This window comes from Accipiter gentilis, chromosome 23 (genome assembly GCF_929443795.1).
Source record: "Accipiter gentilis chromosome 23, bAccGen1.1, whole genome shotgun sequence".
NCBI lineage: Eukaryota > Metazoa > Chordata > Aves > Accipitriformes > Accipitridae > Astur > Astur gentilis.
In genome coordinates, this window is record NC_064902.1 from 21,363,729 (window position 1) to 21,386,678 (window position 22,950).

Consider the following 22,950-nt stretch of genomic DNA (forward strand, 5'->3'; position numbering starts at 1 on the left):
GCGAGCTACCGAGCGAGGATCTTCCCGATGGCAAACCGTGTCCCGTCCCCCCACCCCCACCCCCCCCCCCAAATCCACCTCCCATTTCTTTAACCCCTTCCTTGCCTTGGCTCTCGACTGACCGACACCAAACCCCCATCCCCGCCCCGAGCCCAGCCGTTCCCTTTGCGGGGAGAAGGCGGCGGCGGGGGGGGGGGAGGGGGGGGGACACGGACGGGAGGCGGCAGCGCTGCCCCCCCCGAGGCTGGAGGCGGGCAGGGGAGGTGCAGGAGGGTCGGGCAGGGCTGGGGCTCCCCCCCCCCAAGCCCCAGCCCCGTCCCCTCCATCCCCAGGTGCCGCCCGGAGAAGCCGGTTCCCGGCTCTCGCTTGGAGGGACGTCGGATCGGGCAGGTGGGAACCGCCGGGAGGGACCGGGGGGCTGGGGGCGGCTCGGGGTTTTTCCTCAACCCCCCCCCTCCCCCCCCCCCATCCTTCTCCCAACCTCGGGGAAGGGGCGGGGGGGGAAGGCGGGCAGAGGTTTGGGAAGGTGCCGGGGGGGTTCGTTGCCATGGCTCCCTGCAAGCTCTGCCGGAGGAGATAGTGATGCCAGTCACGGAGGGACCCCTCTTCCTTCTCGTGGGTGTGGAGCTGGGTTCGGGGTGGTTGGGCTCCCCCCCCATCCCCCCCCCCCCCCCCCCCCGCCTCCTTTTTTTTTTTTTTTTTTTTTTTCCTTTTTTTTTTTTTTTTTTTCCGGGGTGGAGCCATTAATTTGGAAAGCTGGGACGGGGCTCCGGCCATCATCCCCCCCCCTCCCTACCGCCCTGCGAGCTGCCGGCTCTGCCCGTGCAGGGCTCAAGGTAACGCTGGGGGGGGGGGGGGGGGTGTCCCTGTCCCCATTCCCATCCCCATTCCCATCCTCATTCCCATCCCAGTCCCCTTTCGGGGCTGGCGGAGAGCGCTGGGACCGCGGGTGCCCCGCTGCCCCGGTCGCCTCCTCCTCTCGCCCTGCCTTTTCCACCAAAAGCCTCTTTAATAATAATAATAATAATTATTATTATGAATCTTTTTTCCCTCTTCCTTGTACGCTCGGGCTCTCCCGTCCCGGCGGGGTGGAGGAGCCGCTGCCCCGGGGAAAGTTTGCGGGAGGGTGCGGAGCCCGGGGGATGTGGGTGAGGGAGGTTGGATGCGGAAAATTGGGGGGTGGGGGGTGGGAAATTGGGGGTCCGGGGGGGTCCGGGGAGGTCAAAAGCACGGTGGGAGTGGGCTGGGGGCTGGCGCGGTCTCGTGTGGTTTTAGGTGGGTTCAAGTTTGCAAGCCTGGATGTCAGGCGTCTGTGGCAAAACGCTTCTTCTTTCCTTCACTAGTGATTTTTGGAGAGTATTTTATTTTTTTTTTTTTTCCCTGCAATACCTAAATAATTAGAAAAGTCGTCCCCCCCCGCCCCGTTTTTTTTTCCCCCGGGGAAGTGCTGTGATTGTGTTGCGCTCCAGGAGAGCTGTAAGAATCTTTAAACCTCGGTGTCGTGTGCTGTGTGTTATTAATTTGCGTTGCACGATCAGGGCATCAGCGGTCTCGGCTAGGTTTAGGTCTTCATAATGCAAGGAGGTTCTGTTTTCTAACAGTCGGACACAGTAAATGGAAATAGACTTTTCATCTATCGCTTCTACGACTAATATTACTTTGCCTCTTATTTGGGGGTAGAAAGGAGCTAAACTATGATATCTTGGATAACATACAGGTATTCAACCATAACTCAACAGACAGAAAGCAAGTGAATTTGTTCTCAGTGCTACCTAGGAATAGTTTTGCTTGAAACATGTTTTGGAAAATTTCACCAGAGACCTGACAGGTGGTATTTTTGTTTGATTGTCGAGGGTTCGTTTGATGCAACTGAGTTAAATACACGTTATGTAGCTCTCCCAAACACCGTTCCAAAAGCAATAAATAATAAATATTATGAGTTTAGTTACAGGCCTGAGGAAAGGAGACGGGGGAAAAACCTGCACCTTAAAATGAATGTGTAATTTTTGCCCATTCGTGAACACCCATGCAAGGTTGCCTTGTCGGAGCTGTGCATGTGATCCTTTGCCCATTGCTTCCCGTGATCCTCTGCTTGGCTTTTACTGGCGTGAAGTATTAGAGTGCTCGACTACTGCTGCGTGAACACTTTTCTGTGTCTTAAAAGTAAGGAATTTTCTTTGTCTTTCCAAAACACAAAACCAAACCAAAACCCACCTCTCCCAATGAGTCATTAAAAAATTAGAAAATTCTTGTTAGCCAGTTTCTGTGGTCCTTACTGAGGCTGAACATCTGCTGTCAGTGGAGTCTGGCTTACAGAAGAACTACAAGACTAGACTATGTTACATTAACATGAAATGCAAAAGATAAGATACCACCAAGGTTTGCAGGAGGTAATGGAGTTCCTTCAGGAATATTGCACAATATATGTAAAAGCATCATGAAATATCTTTAGTAGAAAAAACCTGTCAGCAATCCAAGAGTTGTAGAAGTTTTGCCATATGCAACACAGCTTTTAAACCGGTTCGTTCTCTAAACTCTTGCAATTTATTATTGTTATCAAAATAGGAATAAAATGAATTTTGAATCTGAGGCTGAGATGAAGAGACCATACTTCAGCTATATACACTTTGATTACATTTAACTCACTGTCAGTGTGAGTGAATGTAATTATTATGGGCATTTAGTGTGTGTTACTTCAGTCATTAATGAATGAAAGTACAACAGTCCACTTCTTTATCCCAAGAAACCCAGCAGATAAGCCTTCATTTTAATGAAAGATTACATTATTCACGACATGTATGTGTACCTCCAGTGGCTTGGATTGTAGCCATCTCGTTTGCCAATAATATATACTTTATCACTTAAGTTTAGAAGGAAAAATGAAGGGAAAAAGAAAAAGGTAGCTGTAAGTTACATAAAACGATGTTGTGGACAGTTGCTTCTGTGATAAGAAGGGATCTGCTCCTTTCCCCAGTGGGAGAGGACAGGGACTACTTTAAACACTACTAATTAGTTCAGTTTATCTTGCATGTGTTACAATGCTGTAGTTAGTTAATTATAGCTTTTCCCATTAGCAATATGTTAAGACTAATGAATTAACATATCACACAGATCAAAAGAACATCTACAAAGTTTATCTTGGAGGAAAGAAAGTGTTATTGTGTGGCAGGAAGTCCCCGTGGCTTTCCCAAGGCGCAGATTTGTTGGAATTCCTGAGCTGGTGCTTCAGCTCCTGATGAATGACTTGAATTGATCACAAACAAGTGACACTGGAGCTCTTGGTTGCTTAGCAACCCACCAAGATGCCACAATTTCTTTTTGGTATATTTGTCCAGGAAAGTAGAAATTCTGTTTTTTTTAAAGATCTTTTTTTTTTTTTTTTTTTTTTTTTTTTGCTAGCACAAAGCCCACCTTATAACAACCTCAGATTATGTATAATTAAAATCGATGCCCCAGTACAGGGTCTGGGGAGCAGCATGGGTGCGAAGAAAAGAGCAGGAATCTTACTTGTAAGCCATGCTCTGGTGGTGATGTCCTCAGTGTTTTATAACAAGTTTCAATTGCCCTTTCTCGGTTAGACTGCTGTTCAAAACCCAAAATAATTAGTGGGACAAGAAGTCTTAACAAAGACAGTCATCTACCAAATGCTTTTTGAACAGATCCCCTCATGCTGTCTCGAGACGTGAGATCCTGCAAGGTCTTGTGGCGTTACCCCACGCTCCATTATGAGTAAATTAAATGCAAGATGGAGCGTGCGGTTTGATTGTTGTCCGAATTACGTCAGGGCAGTCTAGCCCATCCTACAGCCCACATGGCTGGAGATCTCTGCTGGGTTGTCCTCGCAGAAGACACTGCTTTCTTAACAGAGCAATTTTGTGTAAGGAAATAACAGATTTAGTACTCAAAGAACCAAAGGAAGATAAATGTTATCATGGGTCTGTACACACAAAGTACTAATATTGGCTTTAACCAGGTTGCAGCATCCTGCATGCACTTCATACACGTGGAATTATATTTTTATGTCAGTGAACCCTTTATTGTTACCCCTGGGTCCGTGTACGCTGGCATCTTAGTTCTGGAGTGCACCTTGGAAGGGAATCTTGCAGTTGTCCCATCCCCACCTGCTGTGCTTTGGTTTGCCTTCTGGGGAGACCGCACAAACCGGATTAATTTCGGATGAACCTAAGCCAGAATATCTGTTTCAGGAGTTTATTTTGTGCACTTCAGCTGCTAATGGGTTTTTCATCCGTGGCCTCCTGCCTAGAGCTGAAGCGAAGCCTTTGCAATGTGCGTGGGTGGATTTGGGGTTCCCAGCACCGTTTTGCTCTACTCATCTATGCCCTTCTGAGCTCTGCTACTTGCTAATATAGACATAGCCTTTTCCTTCTAAAGTCCTAACTAAGAAAAAGCATACTAGGGCTAGGAGAACTGCAGGCTGTCACAGCATTTAATTTACTCAGATAGTAGTTGGCGTTCTGGAAGATTTCTTTCTCCCTCTTGGTGAGAAGAAGGAATCGAGGTATTTCTCTTCTTTCCTAGACAAAGAGCTTCGGTATTGCATGATTTACCGGTGTATTGGACTAGAAGGGGACGTTGTAGCAGTGCCTGTAGTAACTGCTGCCATTTGTGGACCACAGCGAACTAAATCTCAACTCATTGTCAATATTCCTAGGCTAAGATTACTATAGGTCATAATCTGTGTACTTGTAATTGCCCTTCTAGGCTTAGATAGACTTAGGTAAAGATTTAGGTACACGTGAGCTTGTTTGATTTTGTTGTGGGTTTTTTTTTGCTGCTGTTTCTATGCAACAAAGTCAATGCCCAAAACTCAAGGTTGTGTTTGTCGTTGGGGTTTTTTTTCACAGCTACTCTCCTTGTATCTGTTTTATGCATTGATTTCTCTAAGTGCATTTGCATACACAAATGCTGATTAGTGATTGCCTCTGCATTATAAATCGATGAAGGTACACGGTAATATTTGGTGTCTCGGGTTTTTCCTCCCAGCGTGTCCAGGCACCCCATGTGAAACGCAGAGTGTGGAGCTGTGACGGCCGTTGTGATGTGTTATTTTCTGAGGTTGCAGCGTTCCCTAGCAGATGTTTCCTTCTTCCTTCATTACACCTGGATGTATAAAACTCCAAAAAAGGCAGATGGAAAACAGTTCATCATTAAAATTAGTGTTTATTGTTACAGCTGAACTAGTGTTAGTTGTTTCGAGTGTGACCTCCAGGCGCAGATCCTGCTCCATGCAAGAAGGACAAGATTTATGTTGCTTTCGTCATTAGGGCTTTTAAGTCTTCATAATTTCTTTTGAGCCTCCCTAGCCCTCTCTTTTCTCCATTTATCAAGAAAATTGCCAATTTCTCTTTTCAGGTGTTTTTCTCCTTTTGCTGATTCAGCAACAAGATGGTATGAAATTAGAGGTGTGGTGGGGACGTGACTCGGGTTGAGGAGGGTGAAGGGGTGATTGGGGAGGACAGGGAGGAGCCTGCTTGGATTCATCCTCATCTTTGCTCCTGTTCTGCCGCAGAGAAGAAATAGAGATGTCTGGATTCAAGCCTGAGCAGCTGGGGGAGAAGGAGCTAATGGTCGAGCCTGGGCAGGGTTTTTTCTGTAAGAGTGCAGCTTTCGAGGATATTTTTAACAGATGGTTCCCGGTCTGGCTGTAATAGCCGGTCTGTCAGCCAGGCTGAGCTGCCTCGGGGACAGCCCCACGCCGAGCTCCCAACAGGTAATCTCCAAACAACCGCTGTCGCCGTGGCAAAAAACGGAGCTTCTCGTAGTGTCCCCGTTTCATCCTCCCCACGTTTGCGATCGAGGAGGTGGGGAAAGCTGAACCTTGTGTACTGGTCGTGGACTTTTTCCCCTGGGCTGCCCCTGTGCAGCAGCAAGATGTGCACCGGTGACCTTCACATCGCTCTGCGAATGCTCTTGGTCTTCAGCCCGGACCCCACCTGGGCTGCTCTCGCCTGCCCAACGATGCTCCTGCCTCCTCCTCCTCCTCCTCTTCCTCCTCCTCCTCCTCCTCCTCTTCTTCCTCGCAGGAGCGTGGAAGGCAGCACGTGGGTTGCGCCTTCACAAGTTTTTGTGGCTGCTGGTCTTTTTTTAGAGGTGGAGAGGGCTGTAACTTTAGAGGTGGGATGAACCCGTGTCTGAAGGTCTGTTGTGGCTGGGAAGTCTCAACGCCCTCGTGAACAGAAAGTTTAACTGTAAACAAGCCAAGTAGTGAAAGCCCAAGACTCCAGTTCCAAAGAATTGTATCTAAACGTTTCAGCGAGCCAAAGTCCTCCTACCTTTCAATATAGCTTAGTCAGGGGACTTCAGTGCTTTTAAAAATCTCATTTCAAGTGTCTCCATTTTTTTGGGAGACCCTAGAGACGACTGTGAAAGGTTGGCAGTCGCTATTCAGGACAGTCTCCCGGCTGAAATTAATTGGCTAGGCAGTAATGTCCTAAGAGGAATAGGGAAAAATAAATTGCAGAATCGGGCCCATCCACCTTTCAGTCTGCGTCTCCTTTGGTGACTTTTTGAGTGTGACACAACCAATTCCCTGTCAGCCTTTTCCGCTGGCTGACACAGAAAAGGTGGCTTTGAATGCTGCCTGCTGTGCTTGTATGGCACTTGAAAGGAAGCGAGGGCTGCCTTTAAGGGGTGTATTCCCACAGCTTTAAAGTATATTTGAAAAATGCATCGTTCAGTTATGTCGTGTGTGTTACAGTATTAAAACTGATGGAAACCTGGAACAATGTTTCAGTAAAAAATGGCTGGTGCCATTGCTGTATCCCCAGTGCCTGAAATAAAATTAGTCTTGATGAAAGATTGCTTTGCTTATAGAAAAAGTAAAATTATTATTCCAGGGCAGATTTTTTTTTTTGTTAGAAAATACCATAACAATGCTTTCAGCTAACAGTAGTGATTAACTCTATGGCTTTTTTTTTTTTTTTTTTTAAGACATATTCACAGAATTCACATTTTTTTTTTTTTTTTTTTTTTTAGTTTACTGAAATCAGAGAATTGTTAATGATAAGAGATTGTCTGTAGGGTTTGAAGCACCTACATTTTTTTTCCAAGAGTGATCTCATAGCCCAGTGTGTTTGGTCGGTCACATCACTAAAATCCTTCCCTCTGCAGTACTGGGGCAGTTTGTGTTGGTTGATACAGGTCTGTGTGCGTGTTTGCACCCATGCCTGTCTGCCTGATTTTGTTGGGTTTACTACTTCGTAGGCAAAATACTCTAAAGCACAATATGTTTGCTGATTTCAGTGGAAGGATTAACTCAAATTGGGGCTATTGCTCAGGTGTGTTACTGGATAAGGGCCCTGTGCTTTGTTTTCCATAGGTTATTCTTTCATATTACTCCACCAACGACATCGTTCTAGTAGAATTTCATTGTAGGAAATGGATTTTAGAGGATTTCTATTTTGACCTGATATGAGTCAGAGAAGGTCCCATCTGATCTTCTTGGTCATGAGGCAGTTTTACAGCTGAATAAACTGTATTCAGTCCTTACTTTGTACGAGTTCTGCTGAAGCATCAGTCAAAACTGTAGCTATTTTGGTAATTAAAATCCCAAATCCTTTGAGATAAATATTCCTTTTGTTACATTTGAGCAGAAGAAAATAACACAGAACTGAATTACTAGTATCTGCGAGTCTAATGGAAGATTTAATTTAATATATTTTTAGGAAAGTAATAAACCCGATACACTGTGATGACTTCCAGGATTAATATTGCACATGAAAACTACCGGTGAAGTCATGGCGCCACTGAAATAGATGGTCAAACTCCCACTGACCTCAGCAGAGTCAGGTTTTTGTCCCAGGAGTGATGAAAATCTAATTTACAACCTAACCAGTTTGAGAAATAGGCATAATGGCTCAGGTCCTTGACTGATACAAATTACTGTGGTTCAGCTGAGGATGATTGAGTTACACTGACTTACGCCATCTGGGCTTCTGGAGGATCGTGTCCGACGTCCGCGTGGGCTTGTCGTGTCCGTCAGTAAGGACGCTGTAACAGGCTGCGCGCTCGGGCTCGCCGCAGACACGCAGGTTGGGAGCTTTGTAATGGTGTCTCCTATCAAGTGGCGTGTTCTTGTCTCCTGTTTTGATGGAAACAAATAACCGGGAAACAGTAATGAATATTCCTGTTTTCCGACTTGTACAAATTACGAATGTCATACTGTAAGCTATATGGAGTAACAGTGATTAAAGGACTGTCCCAGCTGTACAAAGCTAAGGCGTACCTACTTCATTAAATTTACAGGGTTACCACTGAAATCCACGGTAATTGCTCAGGGTTTACTACCTGCATGACAAATGCACCTTTCTATTATTGACTGTATGAGGTTTGACTTAGGCTTTCACCTAAATCTGGGACTTCTATTATCTCTGATTATGGTGTTGAATTGCAGCATCCCTGCTGTCTGTGTCTGCGCGGCACTCCACCGGTGATTTTTGCCCACCCTGCTTTTTGGCTAATACCTGCCCAGACGGTGCCTACCTGCTGGGAAACGCTCGGTCTCGCCTTTTCGGCTTCATGTTACGTCCCAGGGAAATGGTGAAAACTGAGAGCTGTTTGAGTTGTATGGTGGTACAGAGCTTTATTAAAGGTAAAGTGCAGTTAAGTGTGGTGGCACCAGAAAGTAATACAGCTGGTCTGGTTATGCAGCCCCTAAAGAAAAGGAAGGTTCTCCCATTTACTTCCACCTGTGCAGGATCCTACCTTTTGGAGCATTGTACCTAATTATCCTGCCAGTGCAGCAAATTCTCACTGTCAGCCATTCCCCCTGTCAGGCATCACTGTGCAGTGAAACCTCACATAATTCCAACTGCACAGCAAGATGAAAATTTCACCTTTGGTGCATAAGAAATATGCCTCAGCGTTTATTTAAAACAAAAACAAACCACCAAAAAACCCAACAGGCAACAAACGTCAAGGGCTATTCAGAACCCTTATCATGTATATCACAAAAAAAATTGGAATAATCTTTGTATTCAGCTGGTAAGCTGCATTCTCCATACAAACCTCTTCCACTGTCATCCTCCAAAATGTATGCTAAGCTTGTCTGCGCACAAAGCTCCTTGTCATGGGTGGTGGTTAGACCAAATTTTTTATCCTTACATAGGATAGGATATAGGCAGGAGCGCTACACACCTGCACTGTTAGTTATATAATGCACTCACGGAAAAGAATAACTTATGCAAACTTTCAAAGCTCAGACAATAGCAATCCATGTAACTGTTTAGAGCTTTATGTATTTTATAATCTCTAAACCCATATGTCCCTGGAGAGGGAATGCGCCCTTAAAAATTTTAGGACTTTAAATTAAGCGAATTTAAACTAACTGATTTGCATACCTTTTTTCTTTGTTCTGCCTGAATGAGATATTACTTCAGTAATTGAACTGTAATTTTGCTACAGGTAAATAATGTAAGACAGCTTATATTCCAAATGCTTGACCGCATTAGGGTTGTGTGGTGCTAATCCGGCAATTTGCAGCCCCCCTTTGAGAGAAGACGGTGTCCAGTCCACTTAGGATCACCGAGCCCTGGGCTGGCACTTGAAAGTTCAATTAACGTGTGGTGCTAAGTGTGCTTCTCGAACAGGGACTCGAAAGGATGCTGTGGGGTAATGAAACGGGCATCCCTGGGAAAAAAACCTCTTACCGCGTTAATATCATGGAGATAGGCCAAAGCTGGATTCTCCTAAAACCCAAACAAAGCTAAAAACGTAACACTGAAGTCTCTGAAACAGCTTTCACGAGCGGGCTGTGGTGATAGCCTTTGTGGTCTGTCTTGTTCTCAGCGGCTGGATTTGGCGTCTCTGTACCCGTGCGACAGATAAACCGGGATGGACGGACAGGAATGGTGGTGGGAGGGAAAGGCAGGACTGATCAAAGGGATAAAATGCCTATTGGAAGAAGTCTGGTTTACTATCTTTGAGAAAGATAGGGTGATATATCATAGAAGGACGACAAAGTATTTTGGGCTCCGTTATCCTACGTATCTTGGTGTTCTGCGGGAATACCGGAGGAGCCCATGTACAAAGAGCGAAAGCAGAAGGAGGTAGGGGATGATTGTCTGCGGAGCTTGGCACCAATCCCAGAAAAATAATGGATAAGTTAATAGAGACTGAATTAATATAGAGTTAAAGAATAGAGAGATAATTAAGGCCAGTGACCATGGCTTTCTGAAAAGGGATCCTATTCCTGATGGGGTTATGGGTTTGATAGATACGGGTAACTAAGCTTTATGGCAGTTTTCTAGATTTGGTATCTGATGAAATCTCAGTTAAAAACAAACAAACCCAACAAATTTAGTATGTAGAATTAGTAGCAGTCTTGCTTAATGGATTAAGATTTAGCTAACAGAGCTGAAAAGGTATTTCTCTGTGAGGATTATGCATTGAAAGATGTGTGGGTTTAGCGCAGTTTTGCAAGAAAGAGAACTAGTTCTGAAACTGGTTAACATCTTTATCAATAATCTGGACACAAAAATTAAATGACTGCTGCCAAAGTTGTGGATAAGGCAATACCAGTAATATGGAAATAATAAGTTATATGGAGCAGACTGACTGGCTGGCAAGATGTTGCCTCTTCTCCTGTGCTCCCAACAGTCTGCGCCTTAACCAATGCACTTGGAAGAGGGTATCCTTGAGAAGAGTTACCGTGAAAGGGTACGGAGGGGTCACGGCGGACAAAGGAAAGGAAGATGACTTCCCAGCGGGATGCTACGGCTGAAGGACTAGTGGGGCTCCTTTGACACAGGGTTTTTATCCGAGTGCATGAGAATGCTGGAAAGCTATGGCCACTTCTGGTGTCAACAGCTGAAAAAAGAGTTTACAAAACTGGAGAATCAAGAAAATAACCACAATATTGATTTGAAGAGTGGAGAAAATTCCCTGCAGTGAGAGATTTAGAGAGCTCAATCTGCTTAGCTCATCAAAAAGAGGATTGAGAGGGGACTTGATTACGGGGACAAGTATTTTCATGGGGAAAGCATATATAGCTTTTTAATCAAGAAGAGAAAAGAAAAATAAGATCTAATAGCTGGAAGCTGGAGCCAGACAATTTTAAATTAGACATTAAACACAATTTTTTATCTGTGATTAACCACTGGAATGAACTACGATGCGTTCAAATCGAGACCGGATACCTTCTGTGATATGATCAGTCAAACACAAGTTACTGGATATGATTTGCAGGCGATAGGGAAAAGCATAGCAGCCTGTGACGTATAGAAGGGTGCAAAGGCCTTAAAATCTGTGAGCATTGAAAGGGTAATCAAAGGAAGAAGATAAGAAAAAGGAGGAACGTACATGGGAAGCACAAAAAGGAGAAATAGAAGCACCAAAAGGGCAAAGAAAGGAATTTCATCTGGAGAAGGAGCTTCTGTTTCTAAATATGGGAGCATATGTTTCAGCAAAGTGAGTTTTGGCATTGGGAACACCTTGAGTGTTGGCAGAGCTGGAGTCATCTGTTTCATAGTCAAAACAGCAATTTTGGATTCTACGCTTTGTTAACGATGATGAAGAAACCTCCTATTTGTGGTTTGGGCTTTTGGCAGCATCGGCTCCCTGTTCTGCTGCTGTGAGAGAAGGCAGCGCAACCAACTTTGCTCAGAGGTGATGGAGCCGAGGGCTGTTCCACCGTGAGAGCCGCGCCACGCTCCCCAGAAGCGAAGGGCACGTCGTGTAACGCCTGGGCTACGGCACGGTTTACCCGCTCAGCGGCGGGCTGTCGCTGGGGTCTCTTGAGTGCCCTTTGCTTTATTGACATGAGTGTTATCCATACAAGTTTTAAAAGAAATCGTGAACCCTATGTTTATACCATTACAAACAAATTTTGGAGAAATCCAGCAGGGAAACCTATGTGGTCTCGGCTGCTTTTGATGAGTACTGTCTGTGTGGGTGTTTGTCGTCTTGAAATAGTTTCACCAGGTCAGTGACTGTGTCTTCTTTTTTTCAAAGAAGAAACATACCGTATTTCAAGTGCTTACAGTGCCTAATAACCACGTAATCATTAATTTAAAAGTAATATCGTGTTTCTTTGGTGGGGAAGTGCAGTGGTTCGGTCAAGGTCATGGCCCAGGTGAATTTGCTGCTGGTTTTTTGTGTGGATCTCCAGTTATTATGGAAGTGAAACAGATGCCTTAAGGACTGTAAGTCACTTTGCTACTGTGGAAGCCTTTTAGCCAGGACTGAAAATCACTTTTCCAGAAACATTTTCAAAAGCGCTGTCTTATGTCCACAGTAGAGAATAGTACTGTAATTGTTTTGGGGAGAGAAATAACTCGCATGTTATTTTTGTACAACTCCATCACAAAGCCATTACCTTTGTTTAGCAATGTTTCCTGTATTGGTTTTGGATTTGAAGCGAGCAGTTATTTCAGGATCCTTACAATGGAAATTTGGACTGTTTAACAGAAACATTTGTGATCAATTAAAGCACCCAATTACCTGCACCTCTTCATGGGTCAACTATTTCTACCTCATACGGCCATAGACATTTTGCACTGCCAGCAATACCGCACAGCAGTTTTCTGACTTCTGGGCTGGAGTTGGGTGTTTTCAGGACTGTGCTAGAACCTGGGCTTATTATGGTAATATTCTCCTTGGAACTAGGAAGACTGACAAATTATAATAAACTGTTTTCTTGTGGAAGAAAAAAATCGTGCAAGAATGTCCGCACTACCTGTAATAATTGACTAACTGGACAGTAATTATTCTAAAATACTGTTGGAAGTATGTTGACCTTGATGATCGTTTTCTTTCTCAATGGACATCTGAATAATTGTCTTTGCCTAAGGATTCCTTAGAAGCTGTTCTCAAATCAGAGCAGCACTTCAGCATTTAACTCACGACATTGTGACATCCATTAGGAACGCAGAGAGGTAGGAATTACCCTATTCAATCCGATTAAAGATCCAATTAACTTAGAATCCTATCTCTGTTAGTAACTAATACTAGATGACTCAACACCCTGGGAAAAAAAAATAAAAAATCAAACCACCAAAAAAACCAACACCAAACCTTCCTCCCTCCTCCCCTGAACTCTCATTATCACAATTAAAGAACAAAATGTCTCTGAAAGACTTCTTTTTTTTTTTTTTCTTTTTTTTTTTTTTTTCTTCTTACCAAGCACTTACTGCTTGGCTTCCATCCTGAAACATGAGATCAATAGCCCTTATAAATTCTTATCCTGGTTTGGGAAAGTATTATTATTAGCACTTTAAACATCTAATCATTCTCCTAATCATTATGCCCTTTGTATCAATAACATTTTTGTGTCAGAGAGTTCACAAAGTTAATTATTGTGATTTTCTTTCCTGTTTTAAATTTGCTGTCTCTTAATTCTGGTGTGATCATGAAAGCGACTATTTGACCTTGTTTCACCTGTTTTCATAAATACTTATGCCTGTCATGTTCATTCCTTGAAACACTTCATCTGTGCATGAAATGCTGATAATTCTTTTCATTCCTTTCTTAAAGGGACCTTTATTTTCCTTATTTTTGACCCATTTAGTCATTTCTATTTCTATAATTTTTGAATGCCCTTCAAATGCAGTTATACTTAGTGTCAAAGGTAAGAATATATTAACAACACATCTAAATTGCTAATCTTGCACCATACTTATTTTTAGTCCTTGCTGATACATTCTGTACAGAACCTCCCATCTCAGTTGCATCTTGACCACCTTGGCCTGCTGAGCAGATGCTTTCCGTTGAAGTGATTTTTCCTTTTTTGTAGAAAGAAAACAATCCAATAGAAACACTATTCTCTTTCAGCCTTCCTAAGGCCAGGGGCTATTTGGTGAATTTAACTTTGGTTAAATAAAATGAAACAAATCTATTATGACCCTCTGAGAAGGTCTCATGTTTTAGATCATAGGCCCTTTCTAAATATAGGGATCGGAAATTAATGTCTCCCTGGATTGATTATTCTGTAACTGCCTCCTGCAAGGTTTTTCACAGTTTCCTTTGAACTGAGTGTCCTGGCCGTTTCTTAAGAGATAGTAGTTTGAGTGGATAAAGTGTTAAGATGATACACTGTAAGGTGTGTGTATATATATATATACACACACACAATTAGTTACATTGTGTGTTTAGTTAAACTATATGTGGGGTTTTTTGCACAGAATTGTTTAACCATCATGGCAGTTCATGGAAAAAGAAGATCATCTGGGATTTATATATATATATATATATATATATAGCATGTATTTTATTTTTCTTTTTCTAAACCATTTTGTGCAACGGGTGATAGCTTTTGCCTTGGGCTTTTGAATCTGATATTACTTTATCTTCCGTGAAAATAACCAGAGTACCAGCAACAGCTGATGTGACTGAAAGGGAAACAAACAAAAGTGAACCAGCTCAATATGGAGCATATCAAATTTTTAGATTTATTCCAGAGACATGAATTTTGAAACTTGAAATTACACACTTAGAATGTGTATGTTTGCATGAGCATACATACACAAGTGCACATATACCTTCTATTTATAAATATATATGTGTGCAATTCAGATCTTTGTCTCGTGCAGGCACATGAGAAGTGCCTGAAAGCTTGTATACTAAAGTTTATTGGTTCCTAATATTTAACAGTTAGGTCTTACCACAGCTATGGAGAAGTGATTCAGATTCCTTCTATTTTGGGGTATTGCTTTTATTTAGGTGTTGCTCTCTGTAGAAGAACATCTTCTTGTCTTTGGCTGCAGACACTTGCTGTGGCAGATGTTATGACTCAGAACAGACAAGAAGATTCAGATTTTATTTTTTTAATTTTTTTTTTTCATAAGTGACTTGCCCCCAGGCATGTTTTGACAGGGAGGATATCATTTCAAATTAAATGTGAACGTGGAGGCTTTCCAAAGCTACAAATTGCAGAGATTTCTCAGCGTGACTCAAAGAAAAAAAAATAAAAAAAATGTTGTGCATGCTGATCGCTTGCTGTGGTGGGAGGGTGCTGCTGCGGTGTAGCTCTGGTACTGAAACCCATGGTTTATTGCCTTGTTACAGAGTTGGACACGAGGGGCAGTGTCCATGAACGAGCTGCTTTGACTTTGTTCCTTTAATAACCATTTTCCTCTGTAAACTACATCAAGGCCAACACGCCAGAGCTGGTTTTTCCCTGCTACGTTCAGTTAGGCTGGGACGGTGACTGGAGGTGTAAAATCTCATTTCCTCTACCTGTTTTAAATGGTCAGGTGAATCTCTAGTATCAGTGAGCAGAAGATATTTTTAAGATGACAAAGAATTTGGTCTGAAAGCAGGCAATCCAGAGGACGCTTTCTTCCAGAGACTGCCGGAGGGCCATGAAGGGCTTTTTGTCTGTACCAGGATGATTGCTTTTCCCTCTTTGAATAGGGAGAGGTGCAACGAGGAGAGGAATTCCTTGTTAATTGTGGGTTGTTTGGGGGGTTTTAAGGAAAATTAATGGAGGGAACATCGTTGTGAATACCATCTTATGAGCTGTTGGTGTCTGTGATCTGTGTGTCTTTCGAAGTAAGAGACCTTAATGCTCCAGATCTCTAACATTTTAAAGTTTTTCCCAAGTTTGCAAGCAGAACTTTTTCTTTCTAATGAAACAAAGCAAAGAGAACCCCCCTGTTCCTTGCCTAAATCTCCAGACCTATGGCACAGCCACGACGAAGGTCAGATTTGCGTTGTTTGAAGTTGGTACTCTTTGCGCGTGTTCTGGCTTTCCGAGGATATTATGTCTCCTCAGAGCTTGTCTTTCATTCTTCCCACCTTTGTTCTCTTGTTCACCTTTTGTTCCAGCTTTTGACCTGTTTCATCTCGCTCTCTGCTTCTCCTTCTTCAGTTTTCCTCACCCAACCACTGCTGGGTCTTGGGCACGTGGCGTTTTCGGCACGTGGGCTCTTTCCGCAGCCTCTGGGACAACCCTGACCGTGGCGTTTCGGTGTTAACGTGGTGTCAGGAAAAGGAACGATGCCGATCAAGGGCCGCTTTCATCAGCGTGCGACTTCCGCTGGGATCTGTTAATTTACGTTTCTCTCGGAAATCAGCGGAAATCTGTATGCAGGCAGGATCTGGCCCTCCGCCTTGGCTGCCCCAAGGTCTTGTAGCATCTTACCTCCCTTTAGGGAGACGTGGACAGGAGCTTCTTTTGTGTCGCCGCGTTCGCAAGGTTTTTCCTTCTGTGCTGAGAATACAGCGTAGGAAAGGAACGAGAGCGAACTCTGATAGCTTTAACCCATAATAAATCTGATGTCCTCGGGGAGAAGAGAGATTAAAGAGCCAAAATTCTCTAGGAGATTGTCACTTGGCTAATGATGATAGTAGCCTATGGCAGTCGGGGATGATATGGCTGATACTTAGCAGGGGTTGTGAACCAATTAGTCTGCTCAACAAAATACTTGGTCCATTGGGTGCAAATGTTAAGAATATTTATAGGGCTGGCTATGGAGTCAGCTAATCAAAACTGGAGAAAGCTACTTAAGAGGCTGTCCCACACTCTGCAGAGGCCCTGAGATTACACAGCTGACCGATAAACAAATGTTTCCCCATCTAAATATTAGGACTCAAAGATTATATGTGAACTCTTTTTCAGTTTCCTAGCACTGTAAAATCAATTAGGGACTCTTAAAACTTGCTAGAATCTGCTTCCCTGTAGAGAGCTGACTTCAGCAGTGGCCGTCCATCGGTGATCTCCTGCAGGTCGGCTTTTGGTCTGCCTCGGATGGGGCAGGTAGGAGCCCCGTTCCATGCTGGGAGAGGATGTCACATAAGCTGGCCCAGGTAAAATGGCAGCAGCACAGTAATAATTCAGCATACGCTAGTGTGTTGGTTTGCATTCATTAACTGCTTGAGCTCTGAGTATTCCTATTGACTTCTTTACCCACTAACTCTTTAACCTACTAACTTGCTGAAGTATGAAACTATTGCAAATCAACATTAGTATCACAGCCTGGTCCATTATATGAGTAATGTCCGGTCCATTATACTAGGGATGCATAGAGCTGGTACTTCCATAGGTCCTAATAGTACAGTTGGAGAAGAAATGCAATAATTCACCTAAATTTACAGGGTGGCTTAAACATTTATAAGGGTTTATTTGTTGGCTTGTTTATTCATTTGCACTTCATGTTAAATGCAATTAGTAAAATAATTTTTCATGTTTTTTGCCCCTCTAATCTAAGGCATCACTTAGCAGAACCACTTCTGTTAAACAGATAATACAATGAGAAAAATCCACAGACTTCACTGGAAAAGCTTTTCAAAACCGGAGAATATTGATTCCTCAGATTTAAGACATAAATGGGGTTATACATGTTTTTTACAGAGAATCTGCAAATAGAAGAATAGCTTCTAACCCTGCTACTAAGCTTCCGATCAAAATATTCTGCCTTGCTATTTTACAGCTGCTATTTTACAGCAAGCAATCAGTTTGAAATACAGCCATTTTGAATTTGGAGCTGAAGGTGGTTTTCTCCAGTACTTATTTGAAAAATCAAATGTTAAACTGGGGCATTTATTGTATTTGGCAAGCTCTACACTAGGCGTTATTTATAGAAAAATAATATATTAATAAAAAACAGGTTGCAGATTGTTCTGGTAAGCACCGTGTGTTTTTATTTTATTTTTTATTATTATTATTATTATTATGGTTTTTTACACCCCCCTGTGTAAAAGCTTTCTTTGTGCTGCTGCTATTCTGGCTGTAAGTGGTGTTAAGTGCAGTGGGTTTTAATATATAGATGTTATTTCTAATGGATCTTATATATTGAAAATGGCATAATGTCTTTTTTATCCTGAAAAGCACAATGCTTATTGGTACTGATAATTGTGTTAATGGCTGGGGTTTTTTTTGGTGGTTGGTGGGTTTTTTGGTGGTGTTTTTTTTTGTTGTTCATATGTGTATCAGAGATGCAACGTACTGGCAGTTAAATGGGGTAAAAACGGTCTTTTCAAGAGGAAGATCCAAGTCCATGGACACCCTCCGGGGATCTCATTAAAGCGCTCTTTTCTTAATATAGTGTACTGCAATAACAGCTATCAGAATCCCCACAGTGTGGTTTCCTGATAGGTTAGTTTACACAGAATTAATTGTCTAATTTTGCAAGCAACCAGTACAGTGCACATTGATTTTTATTTATTTATTTATTTTCAGTTTGATGTGTTGCTCTTGTGGATTCTGCTTCATATTTTAAGTTAGTTTTTACAATCCATCTTTACTTATACCACTTTGTCATAGCACGTATTACAGAGGAATCGTGATTTATTCTTATCTTCCTTCTTTTTGTTGTTCCATAAATAAGAATTGCTGTTAATTTCAGCAATAAATTTTTGCATAAAGTGTTCTTAAAGAACACAAATAAAAGGATGCATCAGAAAAGCAAATTGAGTTTGTATAAGGCTTCTGTGGTTTAGGTGCTCCAGAGACCAATTCTGAATGAGGAGAGTGGATTTCCCTTGTCCTCAGAGGTCAGCTTGCTGGTTTGTCTGGTACAGGACTAGAAAAGAGAAGATGAGCCTTATGCAGAACAAAGGACCAGCAACTTGCAGTCAGCTGATACAGAAGCATAGAAAAGTCTATTTGAATAAAATCTCATAGGCTGTGCTGGGAACTTGGCTTGAACAGGATTTTAAATGTATTTGGAGGCTTCCTTTTTAAAGTGAAGTTTTTTTAAAAACAATTTACACACAAACAGAAGAATTCTTTCTTACTACCCATGTTGTTTAGCCGCATGAGAAAGATGGAGTGAAGCGGAATATTCTTCAGCTCAGTTTGGGGCAGGACGGCTGCTAAAACTACTGCTGGTCTCGGCCAACTGCAAAAAACTGCCTTCCAGCTTGACTTGTCATTGCTGCTGCCTTCGGGAGATGACTCTCCTTCCCTTACCTGCTCAGGCTCGTGCAGGTGGGGAAAAAATGATGGGATTCTGCTGATTCCTCGCCCCTGGACCTGGCAGCGTTCCTGCAGCCTGCTGGTATTTTTACCCCAAGGAATGGCTTTGCTCTACAAAGACCATGGCAAAATACAAACATCTCTGCTGAAACCACGGCTATTCACTTGCGATCAGCATGTTGGCTGGAGGAATTGGTGCCTATGTCCTCAGCTACTGTAAACTAGAGAAGTTATACGAGTAGCTGAAAGAGGTTTCTATACAGACAGAGTTTGGAAGCAATATAGGAGGCAGGGAGTGAGCACGGGCTGGCTATGAGTGGGAAGAAATGTGGGAAGAAGAGATGGAGCCCGAGTACACCATGCAGAAATAAGAGAATAGTCCTGTCCCGAGTGCGTGCCTTTGCGGATGGTTGGGTACCTGCTGCCTTGGTGCGGTGGTGGGTTATTAAATATCTGTTTGTTTAGGAGGAAGAGCTGGATGGAAGAGGGAGGGAGAGCTGAGGAGCAGTGTGGAAGAGAAGCCCATCATTCCGGCTGGGAGTTCAGGCAAAGGGGGTCCTCCAGCTGGGAGTGAAAGGATGCGAGAGTGAAACACTTTGTTTAATGTAAGGGAGGGACAGTAAGGCAGTAGTAGTAGCCAGGAGAAAGGACAGGTCAGGATAGTTTATTTGGAGGGGGAAAAAACCCCTAAACCAGCAAACCCATCATCAAAGCCTGTTGTAATTCAGAAAGTGTGTGTTTGTCAACACTTGGATTTTATCTTTAATTTCTCATTTACATACATGAAACATTCTTCAGGTGAAAACTATGACTTTTCCTGTAAGAAGTGAGCATTTCAGACAATGCTGCCGTCCTCCTTGCCAGCGTGTCTAGGAGAGAGAAATAGGCAGAAAATCAGTGAAAGGTGAGATTCCTTTGCCTTCTCACTCATTGCCCTTTTAGCTCTCGCCTCTATTAAAGAAGTTAAGGCGCAGTGTACGCTGTGAATTTCTAATGCTGGAGCTATTCCAAACTGCTTTTGTAAACAGGGATTGCATCTCCCTGTTAGACACTAGATATGAAAAAGCCAGCCTACGGGCTGCAGTATGGATCCAGCCCACCAAGCAATGCGATGTCTCCATCACACTGGTGAAGAACTGCTGTTCCCAGGTATTACAGACCACGTCGTGTGCACTGGGCTTGACCAGACGTGAGGCTGTTCTATGTTGGGAGGCACCCGAAATGTGAACGTGCCACCATCCTGTCTGGTCCTGTGACAGGGATTCGACGGTGTGCAGAGCCTTTGAGTGCTGTGTCCCATCCTGGCACCATTGGTAACGTGCATGTTGTTCTCGTGTCAGTTGTTATCTCAAAGTGTTGACATCATATACTAAATAACACTTAAGCAGGTCTCTTTCCATTAAAAGATGAATTCCCAACACAATTGAAGTCAACAGGGCTTTTGTCACTGACATCAATAGGGCTCAGCTTCCACCTCATGACTCCATGGGAAGAGGAATAAATTGCTACCGAAAATGCAACTCTGACATCCAGTTGGAAAGGATAATTAGCAGTCAGTCATGGAGCTGCCATCGTGGTTGTCTGATGAATAATAGAACTGAGTACAAGTGATATGTTGCCTTCCACGTGGGTAAAGTGATTTTTTAGCAGATTAGCATGAGTGTAGGCAGCCAAGAAATATGGTATGAAAACCAAGTGTGAGATGAGTTCTAGACAGTAGACATCAACTTTTCCATCTGTCTGGCCTCCGAAACATACCGCGTAGTTTTATGTAAACACTAAAACAGGAGTATGTTGGGGATCAAGAAGACAAAGTCTTGTGTTAATAGGCTTTGTTTCTTTTTTTTTTTTTGTTGAATTGAGTTAATGTTCTTAAAAGAACATGAGAGAGATTTCAATGAAACCTCTTCTCTCTTTTTGCTTCTTGTCAAAAATGCCTCTGAAACTGGTTAGAGCATGGTTGGAGCTCTGTTGTAAGGGTGATGGAGCAAGGGTAATGGACCATGTTTTATGGACGTGTGCAGCTTCCATGCATTGAGGAAACCCTGGCTTAGAAACCCCGATTTCTAACAGAAAGACAGTTAGACCAGCTGGCGCAGTGGGCTTCTGGGCTGAAGCACAAAGATAGGCGCTGGATTTGCGGATCCATACCCTCTGAGTAAAGCGAACAACAATTAAAGCAGAAGAAAGCAAGCTCAATGTAGTTTTAATCATTGGTTTCAGTCTGTAGTTGGTCTTAACACTGCGTGCAGCTTTGTGAGAGCATAAAGACGGCACTGTAACGCCGTGGCTTTTAACTAGGCCTGTTTATGTATTGTGATTGGCGAAGCTATTGACTTCATATTCTTTCATGTTCTTTATGTTCCCTTCTGTTTTGATGTTATCGTGCAGTCATCTTAGCTACGTATTAAACAAGAGACTACTTCAATATAAAATGATCAAAGGGGTAAGGGAACACAGGGCCATAAAGAATATATGGAGAGCTCTGGGAGAATGGTAAGTTGAATTTAAATGCTTTTTCAAGCTGCTTAATTCCTGCTTAGATTGCTGGTGCCACCAATAGGCAACAGTCGCTTTCTTTAAATCTTTTACTAAGGATTGACTGGCAGAATCACTGTTTTACACGGGGTTTAGAGAGTAAGAGGCCACCCTGAAGGTCAAGCCCTAAGAGATTTCCTCTAAGAGCTCATTGATTCTACTAGATTTTTGACTTGAAAAAAGACCACTCCTTCCTAGATCTGCGGCTTGGATACAAGTGCCTTAGTATGTGCCAGCACAGAAGGCAGGAGCAAAAGTGTAAGAGCAGGAAAAAAAATAGAGAAAGATGCTGTGGGGCAGACAGACAATGATTTCAGTCTCTCGCTTGTACAATTCAAACTGGTGACATTATTAGCTACTGGTCCATGAAAAAAGAAAGTATTATTTTATTGGTTTCAGAAATGGATTATATTAACAGTGAAATTGGGCAGAATAAAGATTTATGGTCACATCCTCAGCTTGAGTAAACAGGCAGAAGACCTCTGCTTGTAATGGGGATGGAAGGGCTTGCTGCAGCTGAGGAGCTGGGCTGTAAATATGATGGGTCTGGTTTTCTTCATATATATAAATGAATGCATGGTTGCAGTGCATGCATATGCATGTAACTGTCTGTATTTTGTACAAAAATTAAGACGAGCATGTTTTGCCTCTCTAACCTCATTATAATATTGGCTAAGTTGCCCAGTGCTGTCGTAGTGATTAGCAAAATGAATCTGAAAGCCTACCCCATAAGCAAACTCTGTATTTGCGCTATTACCTACTCCTGTGATATTTCAATCTGATTCATTAGAAAAAATTAGCATTTTTATGGACTAATTAGGGGAAAATGTTGCTTGTACTCTTGCTGATAGACAGAGATTTTCACAGCTTAGTAAAGCCAAATAGAAGTGAAACATGATTTCCCCCCCCCCCCCCCAAAAAAAAAAAAGGAAGAAAAGCAAAAGGATTACTCACATTAACTCAAAAGACTGGGGAAATTTGAACTTATAAAAAAGGCCAAAAATTAATTAAGAGAAGATTAGATTACTATAGTATTGGCAGTTTATACAGTTTTTTGAATTCAAAATTCCAGATCTCTTTCAGCTATTTTGGTTCTTCAGGCATAAAAATATTTTAAAAGCTGTCAGTCAGTCACCATATTTTTTGTGACGGTTGCAAAATGAACAGGAATGAGAATGAATAGTAATGAGTGCATTATTCAGTATCTATAAATACCAATTGATTTTCATTGTACATTTATATATTTCAGTCGACACACATTTTAGTTTTTCTCTTCTTTTTAAAACCAAGCTCAGGTTTTATTAGACCATAGCTGTTCATTCAGACATGTCTTAGTTTTTCTCACGTTACACTAATGAACCAGTAGCTTTTGAAGTTTAATTCTAAATATGCATGTGTGTCACTTGCTCCTGATCACATTCTCCATTTGCCAGGAGGGTAAAAATGGGTGTCTGTGACTAAACATCTGAGGTCGTCTTTTTGCAAGGGAAGTATTCTTTCTTCTTAGAGGATGGAATACCATTATTTTAATCAAGGCA

At 42.6% G+C, this 22,950-nt stretch overlaps 1 protein-coding gene across 2 annotated transcripts in view; it reads left to right on the top strand.

Annotated features, from left to right (window-relative positions):
- The first annotated feature begins 310 nt into the window (after positions 1–310).
- CHL1 (cell adhesion molecule L1 like) overlaps positions 311–22,950 on the top strand; it is a 141,661-nt gene continuing 119,021 nt past the window's right edge. The window contains exon 1 of one of the 2 annotated variants that reach the window (XM_049826742.1): positions 311–390. The gene's annotated coding sequence lies outside the window, so the exon portion shown is untranslated. Of the gene's footprint in view, positions 391–786; positions 837–22,950 lie in introns of those variants that run through there. The other variant, XM_049826741.1, reaches the window with a different exon arrangement.